Below are 10258 nucleotides of genomic sequence, written 5' to 3'. Positions count from 1 at the left end.
GTAAATGGCTCTGGTCTGGGGTGATACTTGATGTTATGATGATCTCCAAGCACGATAGACATGCCGCTTGTTTGCTGTGAGAGACCTGGCCCTGCTACTCACCTGGGTAGCAAAGGAGATCTGACTCTTGTGGGGTTGGTGTGGGAGAGCTGGCCCTGATGGAGTGAGTGGGGTAGTGTGGTCCCTGCTTTTCACCAGCTGAAGCATTTAGGAGAGTGGTCCCTGAGGCTTGCCTGGTCAGCACCATAGGTCTCCTTGCCCTGGTTGTGCCGGCACAGGAGAATAGGTGGGCTGAATAAATTAGCTTCTATCCAGGTCCTGATCCAGGGATCTGAGTTGGCCTACCCTAACATTGCCCCCATCTACGAACTACTATATGAAGAGGCCAGATTTACAGATCCAGTGCTACAAGATCTTTGTGACACAGGACAACAACAGTATATCTGAGAGGAGCCCCAGTGAAGATTGTATATTGATAGTGTTGCAGAAGCCAGAGGCTTTGAACCATATGAAATACTCATTGTAATGAACATTTTCCAGAAAAGCTGTTTGAGTAAAAGAGTATGTCACACTGTGATACACCACAGCTTCTATGGAAAGATCTTTTTCTTCTGTTTTTTATTTTTGTTTTCTTTGAGTGGGGGGGAGGTTACAAGTGTAGGCGGCAGATATGAAGGTACTAGATGATGATTGGGATTGGAGTGCATAATGGGAATTCCAAGAAGAATCAATAAAAAGTAAAACAAAACAAAACAAAACAAAAAAACTTATCTCACCTCAGTAAGGAAGACAGTCATCAAAAAGACTTGGTCAGTTAAAGGCTCAAAAGAGGCCCAAACAAAGGGAAAGCAAGGAGGGGAGGTGGGAGTGTGTCAGGTGGAGGGGCATTTACATGGAGGCAGGGGGAGGGAGGAGGGGTTTTTTGTGGAGGGGGAAATTGGGAAAGGTTTTACCATGGCAATGTAAATGAAGATGATATTCAATAAACACACACACACAGAGACACACACACACAAAGACATAACAACTGGGTCTTGGTGGGAATGTAAACCAATCAGCCTAAGTTCATCAAGAAACTAGAAATAGCACTGTCATATGATCCAGCTAAATTGCTCCTGGGCATATATCCAGCAAACTTTATATCTACCAGAAAGACACTTTAACATCTATATCTGTTATTCAATTCATAACATATAGTATGAAGGCTAATCTTGGTTATCATCTTGACTACATTTGGAATCACTAAAATCCAAACAGCTAGGTATACCTGTAAAGAATGTTCTTGCTTGAGTCATTGGAGTTGGGAAGACTCATCCCAAATTTGGCCCACACCTTCTAGTGGGAGCCCACATAGAAAGGGATATCTCTCTGGCAACTGAGCAGGCAGGTACAGCCAGGAGCACCGGATGCACAGGAGTGGCAGAGCAGCTGAGACAGGGTCCTTCTGGGCTCCACCTGCATCCAGGAGCTGGGCTGAGCCACAGCACTCTGTGCACCAATCCTGCCAGGGAAGAACAGGTCTGAAGGGAGTGCTTTGATTCCCTGGTTTGGAGATGAGACCACCATTTTCTCTCCAGCAACTGAGCAGGCAGGTATAGCCAGGAATGCAGGAAACACAGGAGTAGCAGAGCGAATAGGACATGGTCTGTCCAGGCTCCTGCACCCAGGAGTTGGGCAGCATCACTTCCATCTGTGCACTGATCCAGGGCAGAGCTGGTCTGCAGGGAGTGATTTAACTCTTGGATTTGGAGGAGAGACCATTTTCTCTCCAGCAACTGAGCAGGCAGGTACAGCCAGGAGCAGAGGGAACACAGGAGTGGCAGAGCAGCTGGGACAGGGTTCTTCCAGGCTCCATCTGCACCCTGGAGCTAGGCTGAGCCACAGCACTCTATGCAGGGGAGAGCTGATCACCCAGGGGTGTTGAGATAGGTTTGCAGGCCCACAGGAGGGACAAGCACCAGCCAGAGACAGCAGGACCTATTAACACCAGAGATAACTAGATGGAGAAAGACAAATATAGGAACATTACCAACAGAAATCAAGGCAACATGGCAACATCTGGACACAATTCTCCCATAATAGCAAGTCCTGGATACCCCCAACACACTGGAAAAGCAAGATTTTGATTTACAAATCGCAGCTCATGATGCTGATAGAGGTCTTCAAGAAGGACATAAATAACTCCCTTACAGAAATACAGGTGAACACAGGTAAACAGCTAGAAGCCCTTAGAGAATTACAGGAAAGCACAAAAAACAGGTGAAGGAATTAAACAAAACCATTCAGGATCTAAAAATTGAGGTAGAATCAATAAAGAAATCACAAAGGGAAACAACTCTGGACATTAAAAAATGTAGGAAAGAAGTCAGGAGTCATAGATGCAAGCATCAACCTCAGAATACAAGGGATAGAAGAAAGAATCTCAAATGCAGAAGATACCACAGAAAGCATTGACACAACAGTCAAAGAAAAGACAAAAAGCAATAAACTCCTAACACAAAACATCCAGGAAATCCAAGACAACATGAGAAGAACAAACCTAAGGATTGTAGGTATAGAAGAGAGTGAAGATTTCCAACTCAAAGGGCCAGTGAATGTCTTCAACAAAATTATAGAAGAAAACTTCCCTAACCTAAAGAAAGAAATGCCCACAAACATGCAAAATGTCTACAGAACTCCAAATAGATTGGACCAGAATAGAAATTCCTCCCATCTCATAATAATCAAAACAGCAAATACACTAAATAAGGTAAGAATATTAAAAGCAGTAAGGAAAAATGTCAAGTATCATAAAGACAGACCTATCAGAATTACACCAGACTTCTTGCCAGAGACTATGAAAACCAGAAGATCCTGGGAAGATGTCATACAGACCCTAAGGGAACACAAATGCCAACTCAGGCTACTATACCAAGCAAAGCTCTCATTACCATAGATGGAAAAACCTTGATATTCCATGAAAAAGAAACAAAATTACACAATATCTTTCTACAAATCCAGTCCTTCAAAAGATAATGAATGGAAAACACAAACAAAAGAAAGGAAACTACACACTAGAAAAAGCAAGAAATTAATCTTCTTTTAACAAACCAAAAAGAAAAGCCACACAAATATAACTTCACCTCTAATAACAAAAATGACCCGAAGCAACAATCACTTTTCCTTAATATCTCTTAATATCAATTGTCTCAATTCTCCAACAAAAGACATAGACTAAAAGAGTGGATAAATAAGCAGGACCCAACATTTTACTACATACAGGAAACTCACCTCAGGCACAAAGACAGACGCCACCTCAGAGTAAAAGGCTGGAAAACAATATTCCAAGCAAATGGTCCCAAGAAACAAGCTGGTATAGCCATTCTAATATTGAATTAAATTAACTTTCAACCTAAAGTAATCAAAAAAGATAAGGAAGGATACTTCATAGTAATTAAAGGAAAAATCTACTAAGATGAACTCTCAATTCTGAACAATTGTGCTCCAAATACAAGGGCACCCACATTCATAAAAGGCACTTTACTAAAGTACAGCACACACATTGCACCCCACACAATAGTAGTGGGAGACTTCAACACCACACTCTCATCAATGGACAGATCAGGGAAACAAACTAAACAGAGAAACAGTGAAACTAACAGAAGTTATGAACCAAATGAATTTAACAAATGTCTATAGAACATTTTATCCCAAAACAAAAGAATATACCTTCTTCTAAGCACCTCACAGTACCTTCTCCAAAACTGACCATATACTTGGTCATAAAACTGATGTCTATAGATATAAGGAGATTGAAATAATTCCATGCACCCTATCAGATCACTGCAGACTAAAGCTGGTCTTCAATAAAAACAAAACCAATAGAAAGCCCTCATATACATGGAAACTGAACAACATTCTACTCAACCATAACTTGGTCAATGAAGAAATAAAGAAAGAAATTAAAGAGTATTTAGAATTTAATTAAAACAAAGGCACAACATACCCAAAATTATGGGACACAATGAAAGCAGTGCTAAGAGGAAAACTCATAGCTCAGAGTGCCTCCAAAAAGAAACTGGAAAGAGCATACACTAACAGCTTGACAGCTCACCTGAAGGCTCTAGAACAAAAAGAAGGAAATACACCCAGGAGGAGTAGATGGCCAGAAATCAAACTCAGGCCTGAAATCAACCAAGTAGAAACAAAAGGAACTATACAAAGAATCAACAAAACCAGGAACGGGTTCATTGGGGAAACCAACAACATAGATATACCCTTAGCTAAATTAAACAGAAGGCACAGAGACAGTATCCAAATTAGCAAAATCAGAAATGAAAAGGGAGACATAACAACTGATACTGAGGAAATCCAAAAATCATCAGCTACTACTACAAAAGCCTATATTCAATCAAAGTGGAAAATCTAGATGAAATGGACAATTTTCTAGACAGATACCAGATACCAAAGTTTAATCAGGATCAGATAAATGATCTAAACAATCCTATAATTCCTGAAGAAAGAGAAGTTGTCATTAATAGTCTCCCAACTAAACAAATCCCAGGACCAGATGGATTCAATGCAGAGTCCTATCAGACCTTCAAAGAAGACCTAATACCAATACTCTTCAAACTGTTCCACAAAATAGAAACAGAAGGAACACTACCCAATTTGTTGTATGAAGCCACAATTACTCTAATACCTAAACCACACAAAGTCCCAACAAAGAAAGAGAAATTTAGACCAATTTACTTTATGAATAATGATGCAAAAATACTCAATAAAATTCTTGCCAACAGAATCCAAGAACACATCAAAATGATCATCCACTATGATCAAGTCGGCTTAATTCCAGTAATGCAGGGATGGTTCAATATTCAGAAATCTTTCAATGTAATTCACTATATAAACAAACTCAAAGAAAAAAACATGATCATTTCATTAGATGCTGAGAAAGCATATGACAAAATCCAGCACCTCTTTATGATAAAAGTCTTGGAAAGATCAGGAATTTGAAGGTCCATACCTGAACATAGTAAAAGCAATATACAGCAAACCAGTAGCCAACATCAAACTAAATGGACAGAAACCTGAAGAAGTCAAACTATCAACTATTTGCAGATGATATGATAGCATAGTTAAGTAACCTGAAAAATTCCACCAGAGAACTCCTAATTCTGATAAACAACTTCAGCAAAGTGCCTGGATATAAAATTAACTCAAACAAATCAGTAGCCTTCCTAAACTAAAAGGACAAAAAGGCTGAGAAAGAAATTAGGGAAATGACACCGTTCACAATAGTAATATAAAACACCTTGATATGACTCTAACCAAGCAAGTAAAACATCTGTATGACAAGAACTTCAAATCTCCGAAGAAAGAAATTGAAGAAGATCTCAGAAGATGGAAAAATCTCCCATGCTCATGGATTGGCAGGGCTAATATGACCATCTTGCCTAAACCAATCTACAGATTCAATGCAATTCCCATCAAAATTCCAACTCAATTTTTCATAGAGTTAGAGAGACCAATTTCCAAATTTATCTGGAATAACAAAAATCCCAGGTTACCGAAAGCTATTCTCAACAATAAAAGAACTTCTGGCAGAATCACCATCTCTGACCTCAAGCCATACTACAGAGCAGTCATGATAAAAACTGCATGGTATTGCTATGGTGACAGGCAGGAAGACCAATGGAACAGAATTGAAGACCCAGAAATTAACCCACACACCTATGATCAACTTGATGTTTGACAAAGAAACTAAAACCATCCAGTGGAAAAAAGACAACATTTTCAACAAATGGTGCTGAGTTTGGTGGTTCCTTAGAAAACTGGTCATAGTACTACCTGAGGACTCAGCTATACCTCTCCTGGGCATATACCCAGAAGATGCTCCAACACGTAATAAGTACACATGCTCCACTATTTTCATAGCAGCCTTGTTTATAATAGCCAGAAGATGGAAAGAACCCAGATGTCCCTCAACAGAGGAATGGATACAGAAAATGTGGTACATTTACACAATGGAGTACTACTCAGGGATTACAAACAATGAATTCATGAACTTCTTAGGCAAAGAAAATATCATCCTGAGTGAGGTAACCCAGTCACAAAAGAATACAGATAGTATGTACTCACGGAAAAGTAGGTATTAGCCCAAAGGCTCAGAATACCTAAGATACAATTCACAGACAACATAAAGCTCAAGAAGAAGGAAGACCAAAGTATGATCCTTATTGAAATGTGGATCAAAATACCCATGGCTCACAGCCAACCAAATAGACTGAGCATAGGGTCCCCTATGGAGCAGCTAGAGAACAGACCCAAAGAGCTGAAGAGGTTTGCAGCCCTGCAGGACGAACAATAATATGTACCAACCCATACCCCCAGAGCTCCCAGGGCCTAAACCACCAACCCAAGATTACACATGGAGGGACCCATGGCTCCAGCTACATATGTAGCAGAAGATGACCATTTCAGACATCAGTGAGAGGAGAGTCCCGTGAAGGCTTGATGCCCCAGAATAGGTGAATGCATGTCAGGAAATGGGCTAGGTGGGCAGGAGGTGAGCCGGGGGAAGAGGGATGGGATAGGGCATTTTTGGAGGGGTAAAGGTAAGGAAGAAAGGGGATACCATTTGAAATGTAAACAAAGCAGATATCTAAAATATAAAAAAGAAAAAGAAAAAGAAATCTGAGAAAAAAAGAAAAGAAAAGAATAGAAAAGAAAAGAAATGAAATGAAACTAGTGCTTGGGTTGCAGATTAGAGTCTATGACAAAGTACCTGGCAGCACATTTTGTTTCTGGCAGCTCCGAGTATCCACCTGCCTTGGTGTCTTTCACACACTTCTCTGTAAAACGACCACATGGCTCTCAGAGAGCTGCACCCAGACCCACAACTATCTAAAGCTCCTGTGTTATGTGATCAAGAATCAAAACCCAGGGTGAGAAATACTAGCCAGGGAAAGGCAAAGGCTAGAGCTGAGCGTTGCAATAGCTTGTTACAATCAGTGAAAGCACACTACGATCCTCTAGTGGGGAAATCAAATCACTGGTACAAGAAAGGATGTACACAGTGGGAGAAAAACGAGATTTGTCTCAATAACGGGGGAGGAGGGAGGAGGAGGAGGAAAAGGAGGAGGAGGGAAACAGACAGACAGACAGACAGACAGATAGAGACAGAGACAGAGACAGAGACAGAGACAGAGAGGTTGTAATCTGGCATTTAGGTGTTTCACAGGTAAGAGGACATGTGAAGGGCGCTATGTCCTCTAGGTGTCAGCAGTGGCTGGTGAGTAGACTGCCCTCCAGAGAACCCTTGTCTCCCCGGCTGGAGATGGCCAGGAAACCTCCAAGTCTGTTTCCTAAATTCATGAAAATCACCTGATGTGGTACTCAACGGCACACTGGAGCCTCGGAAGTTCCAGAATTTCACAGAGGAAGTTATATGAGATTACAACACTTTGTCCTAGGTTAAACAAGTATTAAGCTTTTGACACATCTTTTCCCCCAAGGCCGGTAGATGATCTGACACAAAATGTGATATACTCACGCTCGGTACACAGTAGGCACTTAGGCTGAACACTCTTCTGTACAGCCTGAGATGACCTTAATGCACACGTAAATAAATCTTCATCTAGAGTTATCTATAAGTTTGTAACTAACAGAGAAGCACCCCTACCCACCAGTGTGCATGCACGAACACACACCTTTATTTCTCCAGTTCTAATGACTAAAGTTCCCCAAACTCTTAAGTTTCCACTGATGACATCGCTTGGCGACCACTGTCCTCAAGCAGGTGGTCACTTCAGCACAGACATTTCTTCCTCCCTCTTGAGGGTTTGGGGAAGGACATCCCAGGGTCCCATAGTGGAAGGGCAGGGCAGTAGGGTGAGGTGGGCAGCTCACTGTCCCCAACCCACTCAGCTTGAGGGTGGGGCCCTGTCCTTCCTGATGCGTGGACCCTGAGCTCAGGAAATTTCCCTGGTCCCTGAGCTTTTCCAACCATCAAGCATAAAAGGAGCTCCCGGGACCTCAGTGAGCTCCCTCTTGTACTCCAGACTCTAACTGTACTCCAGCCCAGCTCCATGGTCCCTCCCACCTGCCGGATCCTCACTGCTGCTCTGTTCCTGCTGCTGCTGCTCTGACCACTAACCACCAGACTACAGCGGCTGTTGTGGTCAGTGAGCTGCGCTGTCAGTGCCTGAAGATTCTATCAAGGATTGACTTCAAGAACATCCAGAGCTTGACGGTGACACCCCTGGGACTCCATTGCGCACAGACAGAAGTCATAGCCACTCTCAAGGATGGTCAAGAAGTTTGCCTCAAACCTGAAGCACCCTTGGTTCAGAGGATCATCCAAAAGATACTGAACAAAGGCAAGGCTAGCTGACCTGGGAAGGAGTGTGAGCTGTGGTACCACAACGGGGAGAACCAAGGAGAAAAACAAACAGCGTGTGGGAAGCCTGGAGGAAGGAAGGAAGGAAGGAAGCTCGGTCCTAATTTGATTTATTTATTTATTTATTTATTTATTTATTTATTTATTTATTTATTTATTTCCAATGCTCAGATGTTATGTTTATTATGATATTTAAGGATATGCGTTTGCTAATTCACTGTAATATCTTAAAAGGTATTCTAATATGTTAAAGTATATTTTAATAGTGTTCAATGTGTTCAATTAAAATTATTTTACTTAAAAAAAGAAAGACATAGAAGAAGGATGGTTTTGCTTTTTTGCCTGTTTGCTCTCATTCTTGGTATCAAGTTCATCAGATGCTGATATTTACATAAACTCTCCATTCTGTTCCTTAAGAAATCCATGGCTAAAACTGCTGAGAAATGATTCAACCTATATGTCTACCAACAAATGAAATGGATTAGAAAATTATGGTTCATAAATATGATGGATTAGTACTCTGTGGTAAAAAGAAACTCATGAAATTTGATGGTAAATGAATAGATATTAATATTCTAATTCTTCCATGATTTAGAAGCTGGGTCCTAATTTGCATTAGCTACATTGAAAATGTTAATTGTTAGGTGTGACTGGGGTACTGTGTTGTGCACCTCACAGTCACAGATCGTTTCTGTTGTGGCTGAAACTTGGTAGCACTAAGACATATCGTAGTGTATAAGCCATATTTTTAGTCTCTGGGTCTTGAAAGGACTTCCTAGGATGGAAGGAGAGGATGGGGGAAAAGAAGAGAGGTTGTAGGTCATCAAATGAGGTTTAGTTTCTGTGTAGAGATGATGGATATCTACTGGAGAATGAGTTTCACTGAATGGTATCAATAAGTGTACTGTCTGGTCTGATTCAAGATATAACCAATGCAAAGCTTGCCTGAAGCATTGTGTCTGTCAGTTTTCCATATGGGATGATTCAAAGGGCAATTTGTTTGTTAATGGCTGTATTTAACAGGCTGGTTGTGGTTTTCTTTTTGTTTTTTTTTTTTTTTTTGTTTTTTGTTTTTTGTTTTAAATATAGTGTTGTGGTCATTAGCAGAGAACACAGATCATGCTTACCAGTATAAAACTAGAGGTTGGTAAATGGGCTGATTAGAGTTACTTTTATACAAGGCCTCGATTAAACCATGGTCAACTCTAGAAGATTCATCATTTGGAATTCTCTTCTAGATATTTGAGAGTCTTGTTTAATTGGATAGGCAGCACTGCAGCTTATGTTTGTAGGGAGAGAAAGTATAGATACCAAGGTATGGATGGATGCTCTGCCTTAGTCAGTTGTCTCAGGTTGGAATGGTTTTGAGTTTCAGTGTGGGATTAAAACTGATTTCACAGAGTTGCCTGAAGTTTCTTGTGTTCTGTTACTTATACATAATTCTCTTCCTCTGCTTCTAATCCAATAAGTTCATCAGCTGACTTTAGAACATGAACTCTATTAAATCAGGGACTGTTCATTCTTCACTTAGCTCTCTGCATGCAGCTCAGTGCCATAACCCACAGCTAGAGGATGAGAAGGCAGTAGATGAGAGCAGTCTCCCAATGTAGGCCAGCTCACTGTTGGCAGATAAGCAAATCCCCAACACTACAAGCTGAAGCGATTATGCATAAACTATTTGTAAATGATTATCAAGGCTGAATATAAGTTTTTGGATAATTTCATATTTTAGTCAGTGTGGTCTTGGCGTTTAACTATCCTTGGTAAGAACTAACTCAAATTGATCTCTGAATATTTCCATCTTTGGCTATTGTCTTCCTTTGCATGGTTTCATTTTGCAAATAGTGCTTTTATGCTTGGTAACTTGTGCTCATTTAT

The 10258-nt window shown here is 40.7% G+C and overlaps 1 pseudogene; it reads left to right on the top strand.

Annotated features, from left to right (window-relative positions):
• The first annotated feature begins 8069 nt into the window (after positions 1-8069).
• On the top strand, positions 8070-8374 carry LOC127682422 (C-X-C motif chemokine 2-like; annotated as a pseudogene).
• Positions 8375-10258: the final 1884 nt, after the last annotated feature.

This window comes from Apodemus sylvaticus, chromosome 4, assembly GCF_947179515.1.
Source record: "Apodemus sylvaticus chromosome 4, mApoSyl1.1, whole genome shotgun sequence".
In the NCBI taxonomy this organism is placed as follows: domain Eukaryota; kingdom Metazoa; phylum Chordata; class Mammalia; order Rodentia; family Muridae; genus Apodemus; species Apodemus sylvaticus.
This window is presented reverse-complemented; position numbering and strand designations above follow the sequence as displayed.